This window comes from Herpailurus yagouaroundi, unplaced genomic scaffold (genome assembly GCF_014898765.1).
Source record: "Herpailurus yagouaroundi ecotype Mexico unplaced genomic scaffold, PumYag 187, whole genome shotgun sequence".
In the NCBI taxonomy this organism is placed as follows: Eukaryota; Metazoa; Chordata; class Mammalia; order Carnivora; family Felidae; genus Herpailurus; species Herpailurus yagouaroundi.
In genome coordinates, this window is record NW_024412418.1 from 32,725,788 (window position 1) to 32,743,109 (window position 17,322).

Sequence of the window (17,322 nt, forward strand, 5' to 3'; positions counted from 1 at the left end):
TGATTGCAGGGAGATATCCTGGAAATGGTTAGAAAGAATGGTCATGGGTAAGATGGGTGGAGAGTACAGAAAACAGAATAGCTTGTTTCTCTTGCCTTAAATAGGAATTCCTCCTTCATCTACCTTCTTCCTCCTTCATCCACCTTTTTCTCCCTCTCTCATCTCTCCTTCATCTACCTTTTCTTCACCTACCTTTTTCCTCCTTCATCTACCTTTCATCTACCTTTTTCTCCCTCTCACAACCCTCCTCTTTTACTCTTCTTTTAAATTGTATTGAAGCAGGGGCACCTCGGTGGCTTGATCTTAAGGTTAAGCGTCCGACTTCGGCTTAGGTCATGATCTCACGGTCCGTAAGTTCAAGCCCCGTGTCGGGCTCTGTGCTGACAGCTCAGAGCCTGGAGCCTGTTTCAGATTCTGTGTCTCCCTCTCTCTCTGCCCCTCCCCTGTTCATGCTCTGTCTCTCTCTGTCTCAAAAATAAATAAATGTAAAAAAAATTTTTTTTAAATAAATAAATTGTATTGAAGCATATATTCTATAATCTATTGTACATATTTATTTAGCAACTATTTATTAAGTGTCCACTATGTACCAGATATGCTAGATAACAAGATAAAACAAGATAGACATGGCCCTTACCCTTGTAGGCCTTTCAATCTAGTGTAGAAGGTAGCCTATCAAATAAACAATTGCAACTCAAAAAAAGCTGTTTATAAAACAATGTATAGCATGACCCTTTTTTTGTTAATTAAAACATCTTTAAACGCATTAAAATAGTATTTGTGGGGCTCCTGCGTGGCTCAGTTAGATAAGCATCCAACTCTTGATTTCAGCTCAGGTCATGATCTCACAGTTGTGAGATCCATATTGAGCAAAGAGCCTGCTTAAGATTCTCTCTCTCCCTCTCCCTCTGCCCCTTCCCAGCTCGTGCTATAAATAAATAAATAAATAAAAACTTCTACAACTCAACACCAAAAATAATAGTAATGATCCAATAAAAAAATAGGCAGAGGACCTCAACAGGCATTTTTCCAAAGAAGACATAGAAATGGCCAACAGACACATGAAAAGATGCTCAACATCAATGAGCATCAAGGAAATGCAAATCAAAACAATAATGAGATATTACTTCATACCTCTCAGAATGGCTAAAATCAAAAACACAAGAAATAATAAATGTCAGCAAGGATGTGGAGAAAAAGGAACCCTCATTCACTATTAGTGAGAATGCAAGCTGGTGCAGGCACTATGGAAAACAGTGTGGTTGTTCCTCAAAAAAGTTTAAAATACTCACGAAGCCAAGACTACACTGTATACACTGTATGTTAGCTAGCTTGACAATAAATTATTTTTAAAAAATTAAAAATAAAATTATCATATGGCCCAGTAATTCCACTGCTGGCTATTTACCCAAAGAGTATGAAACCACTAATCCGAAAAGATATAAGCTCCCTTCTGTTCACTGCAGCATTATTTATGACAACCAAGATATAGAAGCCACCCAAGTGTCCATCCTTTGATGAATGGATATACTGGAATATTAGTCAGCCATAAAAAAAATGAAATCTTGCCATTTGCAACAACATGGATAGACCTAGAGAGTATAATGCTAAGAGAAATCAGTCAGTCAGAGAAAGACAAATACCATATGATTTTACTCATATGCAGAATTTAAGAAACAAAACAAATGAACAAAGAAAAAAGAGACAAACAAAAAAAGACTCTTCACTATAGAGAACAAACTGGTGGTTTCCAGAGGGGAGGTGGATGGGAGGATAGGAAAAAATAGGTGAAGGGGATTAAAAGTACACTTACACTGATGATGACTGACTAATGCATAGAATTGCTGAATCATTATATTACATACCTGAAACTAATATAATACTTTATGTTCATTTTACTTGAATTAAAAGAATAAAAACGGGAAAAATAGGTAATTTTTATACACGTAAGTCCCTTGATTATTTTGTTTATTGGGGTCAATTATTCTAGAACAGAAAAAAAGGGAAACTGAAGCATTACTAACAAAAGAATAACTGAACTTTGTGCCTGTTTTTATTTTTTGCTCTCTTAACCGATCACTTACCTTCAGAGAGATAAAGAATTTTTATCTCCTTTTTACAGATCAGGCAACTGAGATCCAGAGAGGTAAGATGATTTGGACAGTATCAAATTAGTGAAGAGATGGTTCTTGGCTCCTAGGTCAATGCTTTTCACTAAAAACTGACTCAACAGGTTCTAAACGTAAAAAAAAAAAAAAAAAAGAGAGAGAGAGAGAGAGAAAGAAAGAAAGAAAAACAGTATTTTTAACATAAATTTAGCCTTATTACAGTGGTAATGGCATATGATATTATATATTTGTCACATCCTGTGAAAAGAAAAGTACTAAATTTTTATGATGTGTAAGGAGACCAAAATATATCATAATCCAGTGGGGAGGGGAAAGAGAAATATTAAATAAATAGAATCAAAGACCACAATAAGCAAAGATATTAATTTATTATACCAAGGCTTTACCATATTTCTTGTAAATAAGAATTTAGACTAAAAGCCTATTTTCCTCAGCAATGAAACTTCATGATATAGGGTCAGTTTTCCCATTAAATCCTTAACTGAATTTTTTCTTAAAATCCTTAACTAGAATCTTTCTTTACCCTTACCATCACTTTAAAAAACTAACCTTCGTCCCAGTCTCAGTCACAGTGATCTGTAATAAAGCAAAATAGCTTAAATCTTCTTTTTTGAAACCCCACTACCTATAAAATTCAGGGTGGTTGGCTCACGTGCACACTCACTGATGAACAAAATGAATTACTTTTAAACAGTCTATAAAGGAAATAAGCAAATAAAATATCTTCAAATCTTAAGAAGACATGTATTTCTTTCTTTTTATGGTATATCAAGATAAAATCATCTAAGCATGAGAGTGGTCATATGCATGTTATATGTTGGAAAGGCATACGACTTCTATTAACACAGCATGGTCAAAAATAAACAAACAACAGATTGAATCCTTACCATTCCCCATTTACCGGCAAGCTATTTGCCTCTCTGATTCTTAATTTTCCTACCTATAAACTGAACTAATACTTCTTCATAAGTTTTTCATTGGATGAAGATAAGAATGAATACAAGGTAATTAGCACAATACATGGCAATAGTAAATGCTCGATAAATATTAATGCCCTTCGTGTCTTTGAAAATGAAACAGCTCTATATATAATGAAAATCTGTTCTGTAAACACCCAAAGTTATAGAACTTAAAAAGCAATAAACCAGTTTGACATACAACCTTTAAGTGTCATTTCTGGAAAGGCCGCTTTAGAACTCTCCTCTAAGCATTACCATAACCAAAGTCCTGATGCAGCTGTAGGCCAATGAAAACAGTACATCCAACAAAAGAGGAATACAATTTCTTCCTCCCTGGGATTAAAAGAAGAGTTCCAGGTTTCTTCTTCCAAGGCACTGTCCTTAGCCAGGAAACCATTGTTACGTCCTCTTGCTGTCAATATCATAATTCTAACAGTGAAGAGGAGTGGGGTAGAGAAAAATAAATGGCTTCTGAGAATTTCTCAATGGCAGCATTGATGAGGGAGACCAGTACCCTGGTACTCAACTCTATTTTTCCCTTTAAAAATGAGTTAGCAGGAAAGCAAGATTCAAAATAAAGTATGGGATGTATGACCAACAGAGCTGGACTCCAACCCTTTCATGTATCAAGACATTAGTGGGGCGCCTGGGTGGCCCAGTCGGTAAGCGTCTGACTTCAGCTCAGGTCACGATCTCACGGTTTGTGAGTTCAAGTCCCGCATCAGGCTCTGTGCTGACAGCTCAGAGCCGGGAGCCTGCTTCAGATTCTGTGTCTCTCTCTCGCTCTGCTCCTGCCCCACTCACACTCTGTCTCTTTCTCAAAAATAAAAATAAAAAATAAAAGACATTAGTATAGGGGCTAATGGGTGGCTCAGCTTGTTAAGCATCTGACTTCAGCTCAGATCATGATCTCCCCCTTCGTGAGTTTGAGCCCTGCATTGGGTTCTGTGCTGACAGCTCAGAGCCCGGAGCCTCCTTTGGATTTGGTGTCTCCCTCTCTCTCTGCCCCTCTCCCACTTGCACTTTGCACTATGTCTCTGTCTCACAAAAAAGAATAAACAGCTAAAAAAAAAAAAAAAAGACATTAGTATAGATATTGGGATACCTGACTGGCTAAGTCAGTTGATCTTGGAGTCATGAGTTCGAGCCCCATGTTGGGCATAGAGATTACTTATTGGCTCAGTCCGTTAAGCATCCGACTTTAGCTCAGGTCATGATTTCATGGTCTGTGACTTTGAGCCCCGCTTTGGGTGAGCTCGAGCCCCACTTCAGGTGAGCTCAAGCCCTGCTTCGGGCTCCATGCTAACAGTGTGGAGTCTGCATGGGATTCTCTCTCTCCCTCACTCTCTCTTCCTCTCTTTCTCTCTCTCTCTGCCCCTCGAGGGATTCTCTCTCTCCATCTCTCTCTCTACCCCTCACTGACTCCCACTCTCTCTCAAAAGTAAATGAATAAACCTTTAAAAAATTGGGGCAGGGCACCTGAGTGGCTCAGGCGGTTAAAGGATAGGCTCTTAGTTTTGGCTCAGGACATGACCTCAGGTTTTGTGAGTTTGAGCCCCATGTCTGGCTCTGCGCTGACATTGCAGAGCCTGCTTGGGATTCTCTCTCTTCCTCTCTGCCCCTCCCACCTTGTGTGTATGTGCTCTCTCTCTCTCTCTCTCTCTCTCTCTCTCTCTCAAAATAAATAAACAAATACTTTAAAAATTTTTTTCAAATGAGAGTCAACAGGATTGTGAGATTCAAAGTAAAGTATCAGATGTATGACCAGGTGAGCTGGACTCCAACCTTTCCACGCCTTTCCATGTATCAAGACATTAGTATAGATATTAATGTTCTGATGCTCATATCTGTGGAAAAGGACACCAACCAAGGAAACCATTATACTGCCTCTTTTTTCAACCTTAACTGGTTACAGTATCCTTGATAATAGGCCTACTTAATGAAAGTAGATACTGTTTCTCACCTGTATCTCTCAATAAAAAAATTTATTAAAATTACAATGTCTCCATTATTCATGTATACTGCACTTCAGATAACTTAAATACAACATGCCAAAAAGCTCTGCCAAATTAATTTTTTTTTAATTTTTAAAAAACTCTGCTAAAAACAAAAGCATGCAACGGCTATCTCAATTTCCGTTAGGTTGCTTTAAAAATTTTTAACTCAGACAATTCTGGGACCAGAAATGATCTCAGAGGTGGTTTGGTTCAGACCAAACTTTTATAAAAAGTTATAAAGCATAAGGAAGCTAACTGACCTGGCCAAAATGATTTCACAGAGCCAGGATTGGAATCTGGCCATCAAATTCTAATCAAGTATAACTTTCACCATTTCATGGTTGTTTTTTTTTTTTTTAACTTTGGATTGAAAATCAATAAGTGAATGTGGTTTTTCCTTAAATTACTTGAAATTGTTAGGAGCCTGTTTTTTAAAGTCTATAAACTAATTGCAAGTATCAAACATAAAAATAACAAATTTCCCCCTTCTAGACTTTCAGTTATTTAGAAAAAGTTAATCATCTATCATACCAAATATAGTCAACCCAATTACCCACAATACTTTGAAGACTATTTCAAGGATTATTTTCAACACATTTTAAAATCCTACACTTGATTCTTCCAGCTACCCAATACTTAAAAGGTATTTCCCTCAGTCATCAAAAGGGCCCTTAGAAAGCTGAAAGCAACTTAAATATTATTCTAACAAAATTAGGTTGATATGTCTATAGAGATACACAACATATCCTAAAACACAAAGACACTGGTATTGATCATGCTGATAGTGTATATTAGTGACGATCATCAATAGCTAGTGTTTTAAAAGGTACCCTCATTGCTTTCACTGTGCATTTCATTTTAACTGGTATTTACAGAGCACAAACCAACTTGACAAAAAGCATGCTGAATGAAGTAAACAAAATGTGTGATATGAACAGTAAGTACCTCCAGAGAGCAGAATAAGGTAAACACACCCAGGACTTGGTCCTTGCAAGATGGGTAAATTAATTAAGACAGCTGGAAGTGAACAGCATGAGTAACCACAGGAGACAGATATGAATTTATCACTAGAAAGTGAGACTGATCATGGAGAGTTTTTTGTTTTTTTTTAATGTTTATTTTTTTGAGAGAACTCAAGCAGGGGAAGAGGGCGGGGGGAATCTGAAGCAGGCTTTGCACTGATAGCAGTGAGCCTGATGTGGGCCTTGAACTCACAAATCATGAGATCATGACCTGATCCGAAGTCAGATGCTTAACTGACTGAGCCACCCAGATGCCCCAGATCATGGGGAGTTTAAAGAACAAGATGAGAAACAGAAGTTCCCACGTTCACCCCAATGACGACAGTAATGTTATTTGAGATTTCTAATTCTAAATTTCCATTTTTTTAAATTTTGGGCCCTATTAACTGAGGAATATTTGTTGAGGCATTTGTTTGCTCAGCATTTGTTGAACTTGCTGATCAAGTTTTATAAAACAAGAACTCACATTCAGCTTTAATCAGGATGAATCCTGAGGTAATTTCCATAAGGGACAAGATGCGAGAATCTGGATATTGCCTGACTCTAATTATTCAACAGAATTCACCAGGGAAGTCCTTAAGAAACAAAAATTTTAAATAGATCATAAAAGAAGCCATTAGTTATAGGATCCAAATCTACTATACCACTAGTCATACTACTTTTAACAAATTCCTTAAAGCAACTGTCTCATCAAGGGGAAGTCCAGAATCTCCTTCAAACAGAACTGTCAGAAATATGTGCATATCAGATCCAAATCCATTAGCCATACTACTTTTAACAAATTCCATAAAGCAATTGTCTAGGCAATTTTTTCAATTCTTTAGAGAAAGTCCAGAATCTCCTTCAGACAAAATGGGCTATCAGAAATACTTGCATTTAACCTCCCCCTTTCACCCTCCCCTTTTTTAAACCAAGATAATAGTAAGTGATTTGATATTCGTTCATATTCATCCATGGATTTAATAGCCTTAATAAAAGGCTTACATGGGAGCACTTACTTATTCACTTGTGTAAATGTACATTATCCAATTTAGGAGTTTAGTGAACACTCTGAAAGTCTCAAGAGGTTCTGTCTCCCAGAAATCAGAATAATAGTTCAAAGGTTCATGTTCATACTTTCTCACTCCCCCTCTCTCTCTCTCTCTCTGTCTCCATATTGTAAAATACCTGGATATTGTAAAATAATTGCCACCCAAGGCCATTTGCCACCACAAACCACAATAACTCCATTTGCTTGCTAAGTTACCATTTAGGAAACACAACAAGGAAGTACCATTTCAGAAACCGAAAGATCTCATCTCACACCAAAGGTTTGTCACATAAGGGAAAACAATACCACAACTGACTTGAACTTTCTCTCCTAAGTGTCAAGGGTTGCCGGCTTAACAGGCCGGCAGAACAGCAGGATTCGCCGGCCTAGTTTTGCTCGACCGCGCGGGGAATGATGAGCATAAGCAGGGAGCTGATGGGTACACCCCCCTTACCAGTGGGCACCTCCCTCGCCCATCAACCTGCCAAGGTGGGGTGGACCCCTTCTGAATCCCTGTCCTGCACTCACCCACGCCTGCTTCCCGCCAAGAGCCTGTCACCCTCATCTACCCCAAAGAAAGCTTGGGTGCCCTGCAGCTAGTGGAGTGGAGAAAGGGACCCTACGCCTCAAGATGCAGCTGGAAGCGCCCCTCCACCCTTGCCCACCCACTATGCTGCTCCCCCTCTCCATTCTCACTGCAGCGTAAGGCAGGCGAAAACCTGAGCCCTACCTATCTCAGGACCCGCTCCAGCCTCCAGCCTTGCGGATCCGCACCCACCTCGGGCCACCGGCCTTACCTCGCCGGATCTCGGCGTGCAAGGCTCCGCCTGCTGAATGGACGCAGTGCACAAACCTGTCTCTCCAGCCCCCCGCCCGCGATTTTTCGCTCTATACCTCACTGACCGCGCTCTCCCGCCTCCTCGCTGCCTTGGCGACAGCCCCCGCCCCTCCGGCAGCCGCTGATTGGTCCGAGTGGGATCGCGGAAGTTGCCGATTGGCGGGGGCGGAGACGAGGCCGCGCCCGCCGGCTGAGAGGAGGGCGGTGTGGAGCAAGAACGCGAAGGAGCCTGGGGGAGCCTAAGCCAAGAGGGACGTGGCGCTCTACGACGCGGACCGGGAAGCCGCGCCCCTTCCTTCTCTGGCTTTCATGGAGAGGCCTGCGAAGCAGGATTTGGGCGGGTGAGGTGCTGCCCCGGGATCGGGACAAAGCCCCAGGGATCGCCTCCCCTTTGGCTGCAGGCCTGCGTAGGCAGCGCCCAGACCCGCCAGAGACAGGCTGTCAGGCCCATTTTCGCCCACAGGCCTCGCTCGGGGCTAACACCCCCGGCCTCCTCCCTGGCGGGAATCTGTGTCCCCTTTGCAACTTCACCCACCCGGGTTATGGAAGGCCCTCGGCCACTGAGCTTGACTGCTTTTTACTACCCCTTTCACACCCCTCTGTGCACACTTCTCTTTTCTCTATACCCTCCCCTCGTAGAACTGAGACGCTACTCCACCACCCCCCTCACTTTAAAGATGGGAAAACTGACTGAGGCTCCAAGATATACATAGTTAGTGTTTCGAGGGTTACAGAAACTTTTGGAGCCTCGAGGCTGCGCTTGAGTCTGCCAAATAATAGTACCGCTCTGAGCCTTAAGTTTTCTAGCTTGCAAAAAATAGTATCTACCTCAGAGTTATTAGTGAGCATTAGATGAGTATAACATTCCAGAAAACCGGTACAGAACCTGCTGCATATATGTTAATAATGGTTACTTCTTTTTATCAGGAAGTAATGGAGGGTAATAACTAACTGCACCAATTTGGAGCCAGACTGCCTATGTTGCAAAACCGGATTCAGTTTATCATAGGCATTCCAAGTTACTTAAGCGCTTTGTGCCTCAGTTTCCTTGTCTGTAAAATGAGGATAATAATAGAACCCTTCTTACAGCGTTAGTAGAAAAGTGACAGGCACATAGTAAATGGTCAATAAATGTTAACCATTCTCACCTTAGTGGCTTAGTGACTGTCATTCAAGTCTTTGGTGTCTAAGACCAGCAAACTTTGCTCTGACACACTTCCCATCAACATACTTAGAACAGTGCCTCCAACCTTTTTAAGGTTCAGTTAGAAACTCTTGTCTGTTTTCTTTAAATCAAAATCTTAAACTTTCTCCCTTACCATCATCAAAGTCTTAGAATGTTGTGACTCTGCCTCTAACGAAGGGTTAATAACACATAAATGTAAGGAAAATTATCATGTTCTGTTCTGATGGGTAGATTGAAAAGCAAAAGCACTAGAGTAAGAAAGGATATTCAAGAGGTTATGGTGTAGGAGCACTGCATTTCAATTTGAAAAACATGGGAAATATTATTGCGTATTGGTTATGTATCATTAGTAATCAATATTAGTGTCAGATCAGGAGACAATACCACATCTCAACACTGTGGAAAATGCTAAACTGTAAACACATTAAAGGCAGGAACTATCTTCCACGTTTTTATTCCCCATTATCTACCACAGGGCCAAACGCATAGTGCCTAATCCAGACACTAAGATTCGAGATAGACCCTTTAAGGGGAGAGACCCTGAAAGATCTGGTAATTATCTAGATTATTTATAGTAATCCAAGGAGATGAATAATGGAAAATAAGAAAATTGGATCAGCCCAGCAATAAAATGGAAGTAAAAAGGATAACGTACACTAGCTTGGTGACTGAGATGCCAGCATTGTTCTCAGCAATATTCTGGCATGAACAGAGAGAGAAGACAAGGAAGACAGGATAAACAAAGATTAACCAGCAAGATCCAGGATTAGGAGAAATTTCTGAGGACAATATTTCAGAATGTCATGTGCATATAAAGCAGGCAGCTGCATCTCTTATACTAATAAATGTTGTTTTGTGGTAGAAAAAAATAGAAACATTATAATAAGCCCTGAAAACATCCTCTATTATGGGACTAATAAGGAAATGTTACTTTACTTAATAGGTAACCCCAAACTTAGGGGGTTTAGCACCAATGGAAAATCTCCTATTGGGGAGGAAGACTGGAGAACATACTATTATTACAGTACAAGGGGGAAAAAACAAGGTTTTGGAATCAGAACTGGGTCCCAGTCCTGCCTGGATTAAAAACCCAGCTCTATCTTTATTAACTTAATTTCCTCTGGCAAATTACTTAACCTCTCTCCATAGCATAGTTTCCCCATATCTAATATGGAGACAATAAGGGGCACCTGGGTGAATCAGTCGGTTAGGCATCTGACCTGAGCTCAGGTCATGATCTCAGGGTTCATGAGTTCAAGCCCCGCATCAGGCTGTCAGCTGTCAGCACAGAGCCTGCTCCAGATCCTTTGTCCCCCTCTCTCTCTGCCCCTTCCCCGCTCATGCTTGCACTCTCTCTCTCCAAAATAAACATTAACAAAAAAGATTCTCTGCCTCTGCCCCTCTCCCCAACTCAAGCTTGCTTGCTCTCTCAAAAATTAAAATAAAATAAAATAAAACAAAATAAAATAAAATAAAATAAAATAAAATAAAAATAACATGGAGACAATAATAGTTTCCCCTCCTAGAGTTCTAAAGATTAAATGAGTTTAGGGGCCCCTGGGTGGCTCAGTCAGTTAAGCAACCGACTTCGGCTCAGGTCATGATCTCACAGTTCGTGGGTTCGAGCCCCGCGTCGGGCTCTGTGCTGACAGCTCGGAGCCTGGAGCCTGTTTGGGATTCTGCGTCTCCTTCTAGGGGCGCCTGGGTGGCTCAGTCGGTTAAGCGTCTGACTTCAGCTCGGGTCACGATCTCGCGGTCTGTGAGTTTGAGCCCCAAGTCGGGCTCTGGGCTGATGGCTCAGAGCCTGGAGCCTGTTTCCGATTCTGTGTCTCCCTCTCTCTCTGCCCCTCCCCCGTTCATGCTGTGTCTCTCTCTGTCTCAAAAATAAATAAACATTAAAAAAATAATAAATTAGTTTATATTTGTGAAGCAGACCAGCCTGGCATACAGTAACTGCTATTTTAATGTTTGATAAAATATTGGTTTCAGTTTCTACATCTGTATCCTGGGATCTTAGTATTGGACTTACTGTAATGATTCGAATGATGTATATAAAGTGTTAGAAAGGAGATGCTCGGGGCGCCTGGGTGGCTCAGTCGGTAGGCGTCCGACTGCAGCTCAGGTCACGATCTCACGGTCCCTGAGTTCGAGCCCCGCGTCGGGCTCTGGGCTGATGGCTCAGAGCCTGGAGCCTGCTTCCGATTCTGTGTCTCCCTGTCTCTCTGCCCCTCCCCCGTTCATGCTCTGTCTCTCTCTATCTCAAAAATAAATAAACGTTTAAAAAAATAAAAAAAAAAAAAAAGAAAGGAGATGCTCAATAGATATTATTCTCTTCCCTTCCCCCACCCCCAGCCTGTTAACCTTGAATCCCTATCTGATTATCACTGCCACTGCCATCAAGGGGCTATTGCTCAACCTGGTCTACGCAAGGATAAAGTATCTTTCTTGATTTCCCTCAGCTCACATGAGAAGCTCAAAATGAATTTACTGGAGGCGAGGAGAAAATGAAAGGGAACAATTCCTGAGAACCAGCTGATGTGAAGCCTGCCCCCAAATATCTGTTGATATTTCCAGCAGGAAAAAAAATGGTGTCAAGGAGATCTGGCTTCCTAATACCTCAATTCTTACACTTCTCAATTCTTCTAGGATCCCACAGAACATCAGCTGGCCAAGCTCTTCATTGTGTTCAGAAGAAGGTAGAGGGAGGCAGGCATGAGTATTTACTGAAGAGAAAGTAAGTAATCAGACACAAGAAAACTCAATAGTACGCTCTACCTGGGAGCCAAGACTTACTCATTTTTATTAAGATCTAGTACAGAGGTCAGCACTATGACCAAAACTATGGCCCTTGGACCAAGTCAAACAACTGCCTGTTTTTGTGAATAGTTTTCTTGGAACACAGCCATACTCAACACTCATTTGTTTATGTACTGTCTCTGGTTGTTGTTGTACTACAATTGCAGGGTTGAGTGGTTGTAACAGAGACCTTTTGGCCCTCAACACTAAAAATATTTACTACCTAACTCTTTATAGAAAAAAGAATTGCTAACCCCTGATTTAGAAAATTCTGCCGGAATCACCTTTTAAGTATCCTCAGTGCAACAATTTTCACCTTCATAAAATCCTCTAATCCATTGCTTCTAATGTGCATACAAATCACCTGGGGATCTTGCTAAAATGCAGCTTCTGATTCAGTAGATCTATAATGAGGCCTGAGATTCTGCATTTCTAACAAGGTCTAGGGGATACCACTTGATCTGGATCAACGTGACTTCATTAGGGGTTTTTTTCTTTTTTTTTTTCTTCATTGAGATGTAATTGACAAATAACATTATATTAGTTTCAGGTAGACAACATAATGTTACAAAATTATATATTCAATATGTATATATTGTGAAATGATCACCACAATAAGTCTAGTTAACATCCGTTACCATACATAGTTACAAATTATTTTCTTGTGATGAGACTTAAGATTTACTCTTTTAGCAACTTTTAAAAATGTAATACAGTATTTTTAAACTATAGTTACCATGCTATACTTTACATCCTCAGGATTTATTTATTTTATAACTGCAAGTTTGTACCTTTTGACCACCTTCACCTATTTCACCCACTCCCCACCCCCTAGATCTGGCAACCACAATCTGTTCTGTCTTTGAGTTCAGTTTTGTTTTTACTTTCCACATATAAGTGAAATCATATGATACTTGTCTTTCTCTATCTGACTTATTTCATTTAGCATAATGTCCTCAAGTTCCATCCACACTGTTGCAAATGGCAGGGTTTTCTTATTTTTATGGCCAAATTATTCCATTGTATATCAATACCATAATCTCTTTATCCATTCATCCATTAGTGGACACTTAGGTTGTTTCCATGGCTTGGCTACTGTAAATAATGCTGCAATGAACTTGGAGATGCAGGTATCTTTACAAGTTAGTGTTTTCATTTCATTAGGATAAATACCCAATAGTGGAATTGCTGGATCATATGGTAGTTCTATTTTTAATTTTTTAAGAAACCTCCATATTACTTCCCATGGTGGCTGCACCAATTCACACGCCTACCAACAGTGCACAAGGGTTTCCTTTTTTCCACATCCTTTCCAATACTTGTTATTTCTTGTCTTTTTGATAATAGCTATTCTAACAGGTATGTCAGTGAGGTGATATTCCATTGTGGTTTTGACTTGCATTTCTCTGATGCTTAATGATATTGAGCATCATTTCATGTGTCTGTTGGCCATTTGAATGTCTATTCAGGTCTGTTGCTAATTTTTAAATTATATTTTTTTAAGTAATCTCTACAGCCAACATGGGGATTGAACCCAGACCCCGAGATCAAGAGTTGCATGCTCTATTGCCTGAGCCAGCCAGGCACTCCTTTTTTTTTTTGGCTATTGAGTTGTATGAGTTCTTTATATATTTAGTTATTAACACCTTACCAGACATATGATTTGCAAATGTTTTCTCCCATTCCATAGATTGCCTTTTCATTTTGCTGATGGTTTCCTGTGCTGTGCAGAGACTTTTGTATGTGATGTAGTCCCATTTGTTAATTTTTGTATTTCTTACCTTTGCTTTTGGTATCAGTTCTAAAAAGTCATCATCAGGACCGGTGTTAAGGTGCTTACACCTATGTTGAAGTTCCTGTAGGAGTTTTATGGTGTCAGGTTTACATTATGTATTTAATCTATTTTGAATTGATTTTTGTTTATGGTGTAAGATAGTGGTCCAGTTTCATTCTTTGACTTGTTGCTGTCTAGTTTTCCCAACACCATTTACTGAAGAATCTATCCTTTCCCATTGTTCATTCTTCGCTCCTTTGTCAATAATTAATTGGCCATATATGCATGAGTTTATTTGTGGGTATTCTGTTCCACTGAGCTATTATGTCTGTTTTTATGCCAATGCCATAGTGTTTTGATTACTATAGCTTTCTAATATAGTTTGAAATCAGAAAGTGTGAAGCCTCTGGCTTTGTTATTCTTTCTCGATTGCTTTGGCTACTTGGGGTCTTCTATGGTTACATATTAATTTTAGGATTGTTCTATTTCTGTAAAAAATATCACTTGAATTTTGATAGGGGTTATATTGAATCTATAGATTGCTTTGGGTAAGTATGGGAATTTTGACAATATTAATTCTTCTAGTCCATGAGCATGGAATATCTTTTCATTTATTTGTGTCTTCTTCAATTTCTTTCATCAATGTCTTACAGTTTTCAGTGTATAGGTATTTCATCTCCTTGGTTAAATTTATTTTCTAGGTATTTTATTCTTTTTGATGCAATTGTAAATGGGATTATTTTCATAATTTTTCTTTCTCATCAGTGTTTATTATCAACTCTCTCATTATTTCTTCCTTCATTATCTAGCTTAATTTCTCTGGTTCATCAGTAATATAAGTCCCATATAAACATCAACTCCCTTGTATTTCTTTCCCTGTATTTCTCTCACCTGAAGAAAAACCCAGCCGTGGATAAACTCAAAATATTCCTTTTCCTTGTCTCTAGCAATGTAGTTCTGTATTGTTAGAGAAATATCATTAGACCCATGTCTCTAAATTCATGGTCACCAACCTCAGACAGACTCTAACCACTGCCCAGCAATCTTCCAGTGTTTAGCATATTCTCTCTTGCATGCTTACGAAGGCCATTCCATGTTTCTTGCTCCTTAGACCTCCCATTTGACATTCCCACTCATTTTCACTTGATCTTAAGTCAGCTTTGTTGAGAAGCTCCTTGTACAAGTTAAGGAAATCTTGTTTTAAAACAGGATTTTTCAACAACAGCATTACTGATACCTTGCATCAAATATGTTTTGTTGGGGGGATTGTACTGTGTATTATAGATGTTACCCACATCCCTGGTATCTTCATTCTAGATGCCAAAAATACCACCCTCGGTTGTGGCAACCAAAAATATCTCCAGAAATTTCCAGATATCCCTTAAAAGGCAAAATCTCCCTATTTGAGAACCATTGGTTTAAAACAACAGATACCAATTCTAGCTAACTTAAAGAAAAGGGAGATTTATTGAGAGGATAATTGAGTGACTCAAAGACAGACTAAGCAGGAAAACAATTCCCGGGGCAAGAGATCTTGGGCCTTCTTTCTAGAAGGGATAATAGATTATCTCCTTATGTCTTTGGATATTCCTAATTAAGTTTAAATTTTTCAGCAGAAAGAATCTAAGTTCTGTTTAGATCACGTATCTATTCCTGTGGCCTGGAAATAGAGTCTATAACCAGAATCAAGCTAGGAAGAGGTGTTCAGCAGTAAAAAAGGAATAGCCACCATACTTCCCTCATATTCTATATCTGTATTCAGCTAAAATGACATAAAACCTGACTACAGAGGCTTCAATGAATTGGAGTTTATTTTTCTGTGATAAAAATAAGTCTGGAGCGGGGGCCCCTGGGTGACTCAGTCCGGTTAAGCATCCAACCCTTGATTTTGAGTCAGGTCATCATCTCAGTTTGTGGAACTGAACCCTGCGTTGAGCACAGAGCTTGCTTGGGATTCTCTCTCTCTCTCTCTCTCTCTCTCTCTCTCTCTCTCTGCCCCTCCCCCACTTGCATGCACTCACTCGCACTCTCTTTCAAAGTAAATAAATAAACAAACTCAAAAAAACATAAGTCTGGAGGTAAATAGCGGTCAGCATTGCTTCGGCTGCTAAACAGTGTCATGATAGTCTCTTTCCTTTTCTCAGCTCTAGCTTTTCATTTTCAAGTTTATTGAAGGTTGAAAGATGGCTATTATACTTCCTGCATCATGAACTTGACCACATTCAAAAATAGGAAAAACATAGGAGTTTGAGGAAAGCAACAAAGGTCCTTTTATGTCGGAAGTTCCTTCCCCTTTTCTTAGCAAAGGAAAAGCTTTCACTGAAGCCCCCTCAGCAAACAACTCTTAAGTTCCATGGACTAGAAATAGGTTATATGGTCATTTTCTTAGCTGCAAGATATGATGGGATAGTTAGTATCTGGCAAAGGGGAATGCGACTGTCATGACTGGCTGATACCAGTCACTATTAACTCCCTAGGTCTGGGCCACTGGTGCCAAATTTTGGGCTCTATTCGCAAGAGAAGAGGGCCTGAGCTGTTGATTAAGCAACAGTGTAGTGTCTGCCACATTTTCCTACTACCAAATCCACAAACCTACATGATTCTGTAGTCATTTCCTTTCTTTCCTTCTGTAACAATAAAAGGCAGTCCCTTGACTTATATTCTGAATCCATTCCCCTCACTCAGTTCTCAAGGACTTCACTTTTTTCACTTGACTATCCTCTTTCTTTCCTGTATCATTTATCTCCTCTACCTATTGAATCACACTCTAGGCATACAAACATGCTCTAAGAGTGTTTTCCATCTTTAAAAAACCCTTTCTTATGGATAGATAAAAAGATTTGATAAAGGAAATAGAATAACATTTTTATTATAGAATTTAGTGATACTTGCTGTGAAATTTGTTCCATTTTTCTGTATGTTTAGAACTTTCATAATAAAATATTTGAGGGGCACTCGGATGGCTCAGTTGGTTAAGCATCCAACTCTTGATCTCAGCTCAGGTCTTGATTTCAGGATTGTGAGTTTGAGCCAGACTATTGGGCTCCATGCTGGGCATGGAGCCTACTTAAAAATAGAATAGAATAAAAAAATAAAAAAATAAAAAGAATAGAATTAAAGTAAAATAAAATAAAATATTTGAAATAAAATCCTTACCTTGATTCCAAATCACCCTCTAAATTCTTTCTCTGGTTATTGTTTGCTCAAATTCCTTTAAAATTTCCTTTCTCTACTTGCTCCCCTCCCTTTTACTCTCAGTTTATGCCAATCTGGCTTTCACCTCCTCCACTCCCCTTAGATTGCTCACCTTTGAATGGACAGTTTCCTGTCTTCATCTTGTTCAACTGTTAGCAGAATTCTTTGCTGCTAACTTCTCTCTCTTTTAAATACTTTACATTCTTGGCATCTGATACCATTTTCTCCTAGTTTTCTTTCTACCTTTCTAAACACTCCTTTCAGTCTCCTTTGCAACATTCTTCTCCATTACCCAGCTTCTAAAAGTTGGAATGTCTCAGGTGTTGGTTCTGGAACCACTTCTCTGTCTAGGGCCAGTTCTTACACAAGGGCACTATTGGTGTTTTGTGTTGGGCA

The 17,322-nt window shown here is 39.6% G+C and overlaps 2 protein-coding genes across 3 annotated transcripts in view; one reads left to right on the forward strand and one right to left on the reverse strand.

The window, feature by feature from the left end:
- Positions 1-8,046, reverse strand: part of NUCB2 (nucleobindin 2) — a 36,401-nt gene extending 28,355 nt beyond the window's left edge. The window contains exons 1-2 of one of the 2 annotated variants that reach the window (XM_040495705.1): positions 7,935-8,046; positions 2,085-2,236 (exon numbers count right to left, since the gene is read on the reverse strand). The gene's annotated coding sequence lies outside the window, so the exon portion shown is untranslated. Of the gene's footprint in view, positions 1-2,084; positions 2,237-7,867 lie in introns of both variants that reach the window. The other variant, XM_040495706.1, reaches the window with a different exon arrangement.
- Positions 8,047-8,190: 144 nt separating this feature from the next.
- PIK3C2A (phosphatidylinositol-4-phosphate 3-kinase catalytic subunit type 2 alpha) overlaps positions 8,191-17,322 on the forward strand; it is a 201,740-nt gene continuing 192,608 nt past the window's right edge. The window contains exons 1-2 of the mRNA XM_040495704.1: positions 8,191-8,316; positions 11,808-11,895. The gene's annotated coding sequence lies outside the window, so the exon portion shown is untranslated. The remainder of the gene's footprint in view (positions 8,317-11,807; positions 11,896-17,322) is intronic.